We start from the raw sequence: 12710 nt of genomic DNA, 5'->3' as shown, positions 1-12710 counted from the left end.
GATAAAACCCCTGTGTTAAGAATTGTAAATCCCTCAAATTATTTTTTTATATTGTTGTTAATTATTACTATTATTAATTTTCTGTGCAGAAAATGAGTCTATCTGAGTGTTCTTTGAGAAGTACAATCAAATGATCATCATGAGTTATTCTGGGTTCATGAGGCAAAAAAGAAAACTCCTACAGGGTGGAGAACATTTTTTCCCAGCATTGTATTTTATATTTATAGGAAAAGGAGTAATTACTGTAGAAGAGGTGGTACTTGATGACACCAGAAGAAAATCTCAGGGAAAACAACTGCTTCTCTTATGGCATGTCTCAGGACATCTGACTAGCAGAATATTGCTCAGTAAAGCAATTAATGCTGAACTTGGTTACTGATGGGTTCTGAACATTTATTTCTTACATATATGAAGGTCATACATCACTGTCCAGTATTCCAGGCAAAGGACTATATACTAAATGGTTTATAATTGGATTGAAGTGGATATTGCTTTGGTGTATCTGAACTCAGCCATTAAACTCTGGGGTTTTTTACTTTGCTTTTATTTTTCTACTTATCTACAATCTGTTGCTACAGAAAGATTTCCCTAAACAGGTCATTCTGCAGAAGGATCTGAACTGAGTTGACTAGTTTATTTCATGATTGTTAGAGAGGATCATACATTAGGACTCCTCACTCAGAGTCCTCCCTCTGGGTCCCACAAACATCTCTCTAGACAGCGGCAGGTCCACCTCCAACAAGAGCCCTTGTGTCTCAGTGTCACAGTGATGAGCAGCATCTCCAAGAGATGAGTCTATCCTTTGTTGTGTTAAAGCGTAATGAAGTTTGGCAGAAAATAAACCCCTTTGCATTCCAGCTTGTCCTCAGGTATCAGAGGGGCTGGGGACTGCTAGGCTTAGATTCTGAGCAATGTCTAATTCAGCGCTATAAGTCCAGCTGCGTTCAATATATTGAACTATCATGATTACGCATGCACTAATAGTGCACTGTACTTTCAATTGAGCCGCATTCAATGAATTAGAACAGCCAGACTTAGGGAGTTTGGTCGTGTTCAACGAACTGTCATGGCTAGATTTGAATGAATAGTACAGTTTATTAAAGCAACAGGAGTACAGGTTCTTTTGGATTGCCGGTGATAAACACATTGTCTGCAAAGCACGTGCAAATAATAATACAGTCGACTACAAGCACACTAAATTATGGAAAAACTCTAAAGAAATTTCTAAGTTTCCCAGGGAAGCACTCAGTATAACCGAGGGTTTGAATCTTACTCAACAGGCATCCCTAGTGGGGGGGAAGAGAGGTTCAGCCCATCAACCGATCACAGAAGTCAGCGATGTCCTCCTGACTTGTCTATGATGGTATCTTCCCTAGCATTCCTCCTCTCTTAAGCACTTTTATATTTTCTTATTTTTTAGGTGGAGCTTGAGTGACTTTAGTCATACATACCTTTATGATGATTGGTGTAAAATCTCCTCTCTTTACTTTTAAAGGTATATGCTAGAGAAAATTCAGAGTGCATGCTCAGTGAGGGGTGGTTGCACCTTGAAGGCGGGTAGGTTTTGGGATGGAGGTGTGTTTTGGTATTATAATGAGATTCTAATGAGCAAAGTTCCATGTCAATAATGCAGAACGGGGTACTTATGATATAAATCAGAAAAGTAGGGCAGTAGGTCGACAGAACCCCCATTATTTTACCTCCTTGATTCAGTGGATTCAATGCAGGGACCTACTGTTCTGGTTCCTATCATTCCAGTTCCCTATCCCTGCGATGATATCACAGACCCTGACCACATTGTCTCCACTCCGCTCCACCCTCCATGTTGTTTCTCAGAGTCAGAATACCAAGCTCCCCTGGTGTTGCTACCATCTAATGTTGCAGATTACGTTGCTTAGGGAATTATTATGGAACAGATTTTGTGTATATCCACTGCATTCCACCCTGGAGGTTTACCTTCCCCTAAGAGGGGGACATATCAGTAAGTCACCTCCAGCAATCATTCCACACCCTTATCCAATGAGCACCTCAAAGATGATTCACTTATTGCACCCAGACTAGATTCAAGTCAATACTTCGAGGTATGTGTGGACTGTGGTAGTGAGATTGTAGGTCTGTTGGGTACTCCACGTGCTCTGAGCACAAGCATCTGCTGCCAGCATTGCTCTTCCCACAAGCCGTTGTGCGTGTAACAGTACTCCCTTGCATGACATGAGCTTAGGGTGTGATAATATCTGTGGGCATCAGTCCTATCTCTCATGAACCAAATATTGAGTTCATCTAAAGAGGAATCACTTTTGTACTGTGATTTCTCTACAGTAGTTCTTCCGGGAAAGCAAACTGGAGAACAGCTTGCAGGCTTGTTTTTGCTATTTTATACACAATTTTTTCTGGCAGATTTTCATCACGGAACCCTGAACCCTATGGGTTTTTTTTCAAGTTCTCAGAGGTTAGGGTGTATAACATACTAGGGCTTGAGTTTGTTAAGTAAAAGAAACATTAAACAGAATGCGTTTCCATGGAAAGAAGATGCTAAGGAAGAGAGAGAAAATTCCATAAAAACCAGAATGATTTACTTTGAGCCTTTTCCATTACACAGGGTCATCAGATACATCTTGGACTCAAAGAAAAAATGATATCTTTTCAAAGGACCAAGAAAAGATTCCAAATTCCAAAATATAAGTTGGATTCTTACATCCTGCTTACCCACAAGAAAGCTGTAGATGCATGAGGAATAGCTGGTTCAAGCTTAGCTCACCTAAGATGGAGAAGAGAGTGATAGCAAAAGACAAAAATTTCAACAAGGGAGAATTTGGCCATTGGTTTCATATGGTCCTTTCTCCTAAACGCAGGAACCTCACTATTGTTTAAATTAGATTCTCATCCCTTTGTTAGAAGTTGCATCAAAGTCAGTAGGACCCTGTCAGTAAATAAGGACACAAGGATAAGGACCTGACCTTTAATATTCTGTTTCCTTTGAAATCAACATTCAAGGGTGGTTTATATTCCCCTCCGTTTTCCTCTTTTTCTTGCTTCATTGCCAAGTATCACATGATCCACACCTACACGATCTAGTTTGAGGAGCAAGCATCTCTGACAAAATAGTGTGGTCTGATGATTGAAACCTGGTTTTGACTTTCTATAGACATGAAAATCTGATGTTAACAGTCATAACAACAATTGTCATCTCAGCTTGATTGCTACCCTAATTTAAGTAAGTGAATGTGTTTGAGTTAATACCTAAATTTCATACAGAATAAGAAAACAGCTGAAGCACTGAAGTATTGTGATCCTGCCTCCTCCTGCCTCTGCATTTTAATATCCAAACAGAAAGTTCTGGGGCACTGGAAAGTATGGAATAGGGGGATGTTGCCATGGAACCATGGAAAATGTTCCTCGCATATACCATCCAGATGTGCCAGAGCTCCATGGAACCAGATGGTCTTTTATTTTTAAACATAAATAGTTGAACAGATGCTTTGAAAGCTAAATGTGGACTGTCCAAAGAGGAACAAGCAATGATTACTCATCTCTCATACTCTCCATACCTTTGCATTTTACTCAGAGTATGTGATATTCTGGAGTCCTGTTGGTGATTGAAAAAAACCCAAGCTGTTATTTCTATGTACCATCTATAAACAGTTTGGGGCTTACGCAGCGATCAATAGGTGTCTCTGGACCATCTTTGCGCAAAGCATCAGACCACATTAGCTTAAAATCTGTGAAGTAGGTACCGGCAGAAAGGTCAGCACCTGGGTGGCTTACAGCACACTGCTACACATCTGGTTGTAAGGGAAATTCTGGCCTAAGACGATGTAGGCTTAAGTCTTACACTTAAAAACATGTTCAATCACAACTTTATTGTTTTGTTGCCCGAGTACAAGAAGAACATAGACAAACTGGAGCAAGGTCAGTGGAGGGCAACTGGGATGGAGCACTTGCCCACTGAGTGGAAGCTGAGGAACTAGGGCTTGTCCAGCCTGGAAAAGGGATGGCTTCAGGGGAATCTAAGAGCAGCCTCCCGTATCTATGGGGAGGTCATCAAGAAGACGAAGGCAGAATCTGCAGTGGTGCATGGTGTAAGGATGAGAGACAATGGGCATAAGTTGAAAGGAGAGAGATGGCTGGATATAAGGACTAACTTTTCACTGTGAGCACAGCTGAGCGGTACGGCAGGTTCCTTAGAGAATTTTTGTTACCTCCATCCTGAAAGGTTTTCAAGACTAGGCCAGATAAAGCTCCAAATAACCTGGTTTGAGCCATAACTGACCCCACTTTAAGGAAGAGGTTAGACAAGAGAGCTCCTGAGGTCCCTTCCAACCTGGATTATCCTACAACCCTATGATCCCCTATGCATCGCTACGCAGAGGTACCCAGTCCCCATGCTGTAACTGGCATCGAGAAGAGCAGAGCTTTTTTTTCTCATTGTGAGATGGTCTTGCAGTGTTTCCACAGCAAAAGGTAACTGCCCCTGCATCCCCTGGTGGGATGGCATCATACCTGTGTCCTATCACTGCCTTTCCCTAAGCCTCTCTCTTGGCTTAGAGAGGCTCCTAAACTAGTCAGCAGCAGAAGGGAGCTCTCCATCTCCCCTTACTGAGGGAAAGTTAAAGAGAAACTCTCCTTTATACTGTTTCAAATCACAAAATAGTAGTTTACTATTGTTTTCCTACTTAGTTTTGTAGGTTTTTTAAGGGAGTCATTCATTATGCACAGAATGGGCAATATTTAATATTTATGTCTCTGATAGAAGCAATTGAGATTAAAAGCAAAACATTAATTGCTTCCATACAGAGTTTAAATCTCTCAATATGCCCATTATAGCTTGCGGTCATTGTCCCAAACTGTTGTGATGTAGTTTAACATTGTCAGGAGGACAGCAAATGAAAATAGCATGAATTTTGCTCAATAAAGCAAAAACAGGTTGCCATCTATTCTGACGCTGAGTGGGGCTAGTGGTTACTGGCCTGAGATAAGGTTTCCCAAACTCTTACCTCCCTGATCATTGCAGGTTAATTAGAACCTGAAGACTGGCACTTCATCACACTCAAAGAGATTGCAAAAGCCGTAGGAGTATGTTTAATAAACTGCACTGGAAGTTTATACATGTTTATTTCTATCAGCTTGTGTTTGTATTAAAGAACAACACAATTTAGCTCTATCTAACCTAGTTAAGGGGAGTATTTATCTGATGCTGGTATCATACACAATTAGTAAGGCTGAAAATTACTATTCCATTGATTTCACTTTTTTTTTTTTTCTTTTCTTTAGTGGAAGCTGCAACCAGGTTTTATGTTGCCCCTGACTGGGCTCAACATAAGTCACATCATTGTGCATGTAGCAGCACACTTTGCTGCTAGCCTTTCTGATTCATTGGGGAACATTTGAATGGGAAGATAAGGGAAGTCAGATCAGGTGCTGTGTTCTACTGCAAATCTTTTGAATGCAGAAAACCATATTTGCATAAGTGGGCAGTTAATAAATCCCAGCCCTTGACACTTATTGACTAAAGCTCTAGAATAGGTAGATCCATTGCTGGTGGCTTATTAAAATAATATGCTGAAAGGAAATCCCTGTCTCAGTGCTTAAGATTTGTGATCTATCAGCTCTGAGATCTGGCAAGGAACTAGAAACAAGTTAGGTTAACATTTCCCATTGGAATATATTTTTTAAATAGGAAAATGTGTTTTCAGTGAACAAAACCAAATAAAATCATAAAAATTTCCTGTGTACTGGGGGAATAGCTCAGCTCTTCAAAAAAATTCTGTTGAAACTTTTTTTTTTATTATTATTATTAGTTTCATTGGTGGGAATAAAACCATATTCCAGCTGCTTTTCAGGACTCAGGAAAACAGCTCACAGTCCTGAACTGTGCCACCTATTCATAGGATGATGTTGTAAAATTAATTTTCCTCTGAAATTCCCTATCCAAAAAACCCAGGAAAGTTGATCTTCACTGCTTATGGGCTGTTGAATGATAGAAAACACTGAATGTCTATGAACAATGGTTGCTGTAAAACTGGGAAATGTGAAAACTGAACAGTTAAAACTCTTACCAGAGTTGTGTCGTTGTGAAGGATGGTATTGGGTTTTGTTTGTAGATCAGCTATAAGAAAAATTTCAAAAAAAAGGATTCCAGGTGAACCAGGATGTCTAGACCTGCAGCCTGAAGGCTTCTAAGTACTAGGGTCTCCTGGCATCTCAGTTTTCAGGTTTACAGCCCTATAACAGCAGCTAAAGAAAGCTCAGAATTCATATTCTTGACATTTTATTGGTTCTTTTTCCAAAATGAGAGAGCGATATCCCAGATGCACTTTGGAAAGCCTCCTCCCAAAGAAGAGGACAAGGATTTGCATTACGGGTAGAGGAGGAGACAGTCATGTCCATGCTGGGTGGTGGTCCATTGACTTACTCTTCTAGAATAGGATGGATAACTTCCTTTGCATTAAAGAACATGTGACTTTTTTTATCTTGAAATTCAAGAAGAGATTAAACTTGAGCAACTACAGTAGGAGCCTCTCCAACTCCAGCAACAGCAGAAAAGTCCATTTGTCTCTGATTTTAGGATTTCCCTAGGGCTGGTTAGTGCAGCTCCCTTGCAGACAGGAATACTGAAAGGAGGGACAGCAGTTCTTTTTCATTTCCTACATTTCTAAAGACACTATTCCATTGCCACCACCCTTTCTGATATGTTTTTTTAGCACTTTATCTCCTTGCCTCTTACCTTGACCTACACTCCCTGGCCATTTTTGTGCATACCATGAGAGAGTTGCTGAAGGCTGATATCCATAAGGCATTTCTTATGCTGATGTGAATTGAAAATAATTTAAAATAATTTTCATTTCTAAGTGTCAAAGTGAAATAAACAAATTGTGTTTATGTCATGCTGATGCATTTTATTTTTCAACCATCCTTGAAAAAAATAGAAATAGTTGATTAACTATAAACATAGGGACATCTGGGAATGTATCTGATTCATTTGGGGATGTTACAGGATGTTACAAATGTTACAGGACAAGATCTTGCAGACAAAATAAAGTTTGGTTATCTTGATTCTCTAAAGGGCCCCTGAACTATGATGCTGAACTACTCATCTTGAAAAGGCCATTTCTATCACTGTTCAGGTACATGCCTCATGTAATGCCCAATTTAAGTATTCCATGAGCAAGAAGCTCTCTCAAGAGTGATGGTGGAAAGTCTTGGAGCTCAGTCTCTCATTTCATTGTGAAGACAATTTATTAAGTTTCTTTTTCTTCATCTTATTCTTTCTTTGGAATGGTGCTATATCTTATTATCCACAACTGCATCACACTCTTCTCCTCTTTGCAGTTACATTGCTTCATTTATAAAATGTCGATATGGGGGGTTTTGACCCCTTTTTTTTTTTTTTAAACAAGATTTTTCTTTGTATTTTGTTCAAAGCAGCATCTCTGTTTAAAAATAACTTTCACTAAAAAGGGAAGAGAGTGACGGAGAGAGATAAATAAGTACTTAAGGTATTTCTACAACCCCAAATTAAAAAGAAAGGTTTTATTTAGAGTCAAATAAAATTTCATCAGCTTTGAAATTAATAGAATCTTTAACAAAAATATATATAATCTAGATTTAGTTTGTCCAGAAACCATTTTTCGATAGGATTTTTCTATGTCCCCAGTTGACTGGAGCGAATAATACTCTTCCTGTGAAGAATTACAGAGCTTGAAAGAGGGAATCACGTGGCATATGTCTCCTTTCCACTCACACAGATGGAACCTGCTCCTCACAAGTTCCTTTCACCTTTCAGTCACATGCCGCTATGAAAATATGGACTCTGTTTAAAACATTAGTGCAGCTGATGGACACTTTAATGAAGGCTTTTTTAAAGCTTTGCCAAACTGCTTTTGAAGCAGTTGACTGAAATGTCAGAACTTCCTCTCATTAAAACTCCCACTTCAGCTACATCCCTTGTGTTTCAGAAAATCTTTTTTCACCACTTCCACTCAGATACCAAGAATAACTTACTGAAAAAGGTTACTTTCCCTCATGAAGACCTGACGTGATATATTCCACTGTGACAGATAGTACTTCAGATTTATGTTTATTTTTTGATTCTGGGCAGTAATATTAAGTTACAAGCCATGAGTCACTGTGTGTTTTTCTTTTTCAACTTCCACAGCTGAAAATTAATTAGCTTAGTGAAACATTTATTTATTTATTAAATCTTGAACTGCCTTGGTTTCTACTCATGGGCTTGAAGACAGGGGCTGGTTGAATGTTTTCTCAGCTGTATTGGTCCTGATTTTTTCTGCTAGAGCTGGCTGCTGGGTGTTGAAGCCCATTGTGCCATGCTAGATCTAATTCTGCTCTACTAGGGGTTGTGGGATGCTGCCTGCAACCTCAGGGAACAGCCTCTGTATTCTTAAAGCTAGGCAGGTTGTCATCAAAAAGCTCTGTCAAAAAATTCCATCACCACCTGGATTTAGGGATGATGCCTCCTAAATATATGCCCCTTTCTTACTCAGAAATTGGCCGTTCCAACAAAGCTTTGCTAATATGGACTTGACACAGAAGGAAAGTTTATAATCTGGGTGTGTATGGACTGTATGTAAGAAAGACAGCTGTTGTGCTATAGCTTTGGAGTTGCTGTTCCCTTTGATTCTCCATCAAATTTGGGATAAAAATGTTCCATCACTGCTTTTTCCCTTCTTTTTCATCAGTTGACTTGTAATTTCATTTTCAAACATAAACTCATCACTCTCTCCATCTTGGTGACTCATATGCCAAAGTTATCAGATCTGATATTTTAATTAAGGCTCCAATAATGACACATAAGCCAAAATGAAACCCATTTCCAGCTCCCATGATTGCTAGCACTACAGGACAAACGGATCAGTTTTCTGGCATTAGGCAAATGGGACTCTGCAAATACACAGGGAGAAAACATGCTGAGTAAGAAAGCCTTGCTGCTACCTACTCACTCTCTCAAGCAGAATTGCACTCTTAAGTCAGAGCCAAAAATTATTGAAAAGACTTCGGAAGTAAAAATAACTTCAGCATATTTCTTCAGTTGAGTGTTTTGATAGAAATCTACTCTTCCTGTCTTTGAAGACACTATTTGTTAACCTTTTCTCAATATAAAGCTTCTTTTTTTAATGCTGTGGAGAAAAAAATATTTACATGGAGCCAAAGAAAAGAGAAAAATCTCCTGTTTCTTTAAGAGATGCTTTCCTAAACCTTTCTAGAGCAAATTTGCTTAGTTTGCCCATTTATCAGCCTGTCAACACATCCTTTGTGTTCTAATTGTGCCATCTGTAGTTTTGGGTTTTTACAGTTGTCAGTATTCCAAAGACTGAGTTTTGCAATTAATTTGGAGAAGGCAAGTACTCTGTAATATGTAAACTTTGGACTAGCACAGCTGAAGGGGAGGGAATACTTGGAATAAATGATATTCGAGAATTTATTCCAAAAGAAAAACATCTTACAGGTTCTCTTGTTTTCCTAAACACCATGTTAATGGGCAGTGTTTGGCTTTAATTATGTCAAGATAAAATCAGAAAATCACTCGAAGCTGTAAGCCATGACTGTAAACGATTCTTTCCCTTGTAGATTCAAATGTCAGTGCTGCTATAGATTTTGTACCATATGCAAACAATAGTGTATATGTATGCACCCCAGTGTCCTCACATAGGCTGTGGTGTGGCTGTTTTATTCCTTTCTGGTTTAGTCCAGCTTTGGAAAATACTAATGGATCCCCTTGGGAAGTATGAAGACACTGCTTAGCTTTTAAAAGCTTAAAATACCTGTATGAGCTGCCAAGAAGACAAGATGCAACGTATGATGCCGAGGACCACTGTACAACCATTTCAAAGCTCAATGCACCCTGCTTATTTGCTTTTGCTTCTGGGTGCCAGGATTAACTATCCAAGGTAGGTGGTTTCTCAAAATTGGGGTCCCTTCCTACCACCAAACCTGGTAAGAGAATTAGGGAGGTTTTGGGAACCTGCTCTGAGGTCAGAGGAGGGACTCCTTTAGTGGCAGAGGCAATTTAGGCATATCCCAGATGTGGACTATGGACCTAACTGTGATGGCAACTGGTAATCTGTTCTCACTTTCTGAATCTCATGTTTTGCAAATACTGCACCTATTTTTGCACAATATGAGGGACACTGTTCAATGTGTGTTTGCTACATACTCCTCTGCACATGGACAGCTGGAAGTTATACTTTTTTACATGTTTTCTAGTACCCAGGTTTTGTTACTCCAACTTCTGGTGACAAATAAAAGATTGTTTATATGTGGAATATTTCATTCCCCCTTTTCAGTCCCAAACCTAGACACTGGTAAACATCCAGGAAGGAGACATAAGTTACACCCATTCCCAAGCCACTTCACCTCACACCCACTTTATCTGCTTCAAGGAAGAAATTAGAAGGAACCTCACTCCTCATTCGTGTGTGCACAAACGTAAGATGCTACTAATGCCTGTTCCTCCTCGAAGACAGGGGCCTTCTCTCGCATCAGGAATGCCATTCACTCAAGTTGTAGTATCTAGAGCTGTGGATTTAAAAGCTTAAACTTTCCTGATTATCTAGATAGAGCACACTGATATTGAGTTATACTTTTTCTGGTTTTGCCATATATGAAATTATTTTTGTAAGCTACTCTGGGGCTGAGAAGTGAAGACCTCAAAATCTAAGACATGTTGGAAATAACTCTTCATCTTTAATGCAAAGATGATGTAATCTAGTATTTTGCCTGTAACTCAGTTCTTTCATAATGTTTTGATGTGCTTAGAAATTTGGGACTGTTTTTTGATGAAGGCAACTATTGGCAGGGTGCTGTTATTGAACCACCATGGCCTGAGATGGGAAAGACTTCTTTGGTCATCTGTTCCTTCTCATTGCCAGGACAGCATTAGTCTTCATTATTGCACATTTGGCTAATGTTTTGTCCTGTTTGGTTTTCTTCCTGCCAGACATGAGTTTTGAGAATTTTTCCTGGGAGATGATTATTCAGGCTAATAAAGCTGTAAAATTAAATTAAAATTGAAGCTGTTCAATTGCAAAACTTTACGTTTCCCATGGATGTTCATGTGCCTACTGGCTTAAGCTGTGGGTACTTAGTTTTGGGGTTTGTTTTTTTTTTAAGGGCACTTAACATTTAAAAAATAGCAAGTAACCAGATGTCCCTCAGTGTGGGTGCTGCGGATCCTGCCTCATCAACCTGGGCATCGCTTTGTGAGTTGTAATGAGAGCAGAACCAGGATCCCACAGGCTTGTGCTGATCTCACAGAATTATTGCTGCCTGGAAGAACAGACCAATGGTTCAGAGCCAGCTCACCAGGTCACCATTTTAAGCTCAGCCAGACAGGCTGTAGGTATTATCATCTGACAGCTTTTTGGCAAGCAGATTCTCTACAACATGAGCTGATGGACTCTGGCCACTCCAAAGAGGTACTCATATTTTAGAGAAATGTCCTCAGATAGCCCGAACCAGCACAAAAAACATACACAAACCTAACCCAGTACAGAATACATCTGGCCAGTTATGTACACCGAAAAAATGCTGTTTCCTTACCCAACAACTAAAGCCTAAAACATGCTGATAGCCACTTGCTTATTATAGACCAGCAAGCTCAGGGCAAGGTGATAAAAAATGTGAAGACAGGACATCATCCAAGGAAGAGGACAAGCTTGGGAGCTCAGACTCATTGCTGGAGAAGCCAGAAAGAACTGATGCCACTGTTCAGCCCAGTTGCTTCAGAATCCCAGTTTTTCCTACAATCTGGAATAGGGCAGCCAAGGGTAGATCCTGCAGATGGAGACAAACCAAGCAAAGAAAGCTTTCATTGAATTTTTCTACAGTCTGTATTCATACTGTCAGGGACAGGTTATGCAGAGGTAAGGACCTTCAGTTCTCTTCCATTTATTTCCTTGTTACAGCCTTGTGAAGGGCATTGCAGCTTCTCTCCAATCCCCCAGTGGATGCAGAGAACTGAGAAAAGCTGTGGCATGGCATGGTAGGAAGGGACAGGTTGTAGTTCCCCCAGTCGAAGTCCTGTGCCACTGACTGATGGAATCCCAAGGGACCCTTGCATGCACATCCCAGCACTGCTTCGGCTCCATGGTTGTATTATCCTGACGCTGGCATTAGATATATAAACCCGTAACAGAAACCTTGTAACACCACCCACTGCATCCTCTCAGGACAGATTAATCTGTGAGCACGCTTTGTGTTTTCGAAACTTTTAAAGACAAGACTCTTATTCAGTTCTTTAGCTTTGGGTATTGCACATGTACGTAACTTTGAGGCAAGATCCCAAGAGAAAGTAGTAGCTGTGTCTGCTGCTGAGTCTTCAGTCTTTTGGGGAAATTAAGCAGGAGACATATTTCAGTCACGGTTCTTAATACTGCAGCCTCTTAACTTTGTCCTTTGATTAAACTGTAAAAACATCTTCCCAGAAGGGTCTGCCATGCTCTTGTCCTAACAGACCCCATGGCAGATGGGAGGTTGGGCCACTCCTGCTAAGCTGAGGATCTACTTTCTAACACCTACCTCTGCACCAAAATAACATCAGATGCCATTTCTCTGTAGCCTTGACAGGGAAGATAGAATTCATAAAAGGTGAGTTATTTGAAGCAGTGTTGTCTAAGCTAAAATAAACCAACCATTTAAGTAACAGAAGGACCAAAGGATTAAAGCAAAGAAACTGGATATGCTGTTATTGTGCC

General features: G+C 40.0%; 1 long non-coding RNA gene across 1 annotated transcript; it reads right to left on the bottom strand.

The window, feature by feature from the left end:
- Positions 1–1912: 1912 nt before the first annotated feature.
- LOC121233281 lies at positions 1913–10065 on the bottom strand. Its single transcript, XR_005932308.1, has 3 exons — positions 10055–10065; positions 8922–8924; positions 1913–2011 (listed from the first exon to the last, which is right to left on the bottom strand). It is a non-coding gene; the product is annotated as an uncharacterized LOC121233281 (long non-coding RNA).
- Between the last annotated feature and the right edge of the window lie 2645 nt (positions 10066–12710).

This window comes from Aquila chrysaetos, chromosome 4 (genome assembly GCF_900496995.4).
Source record: "Aquila chrysaetos chrysaetos chromosome 4, bAquChr1.4, whole genome shotgun sequence".
Classification (NCBI taxonomy): Eukaryota; Metazoa; Chordata; class Aves; order Accipitriformes; family Accipitridae; genus Aquila; species Aquila chrysaetos.
The sequence above is the reverse complement of the archived record's forward strand: the minus strand, read 5'-3'. Positions and strand labels throughout refer to the sequence as shown.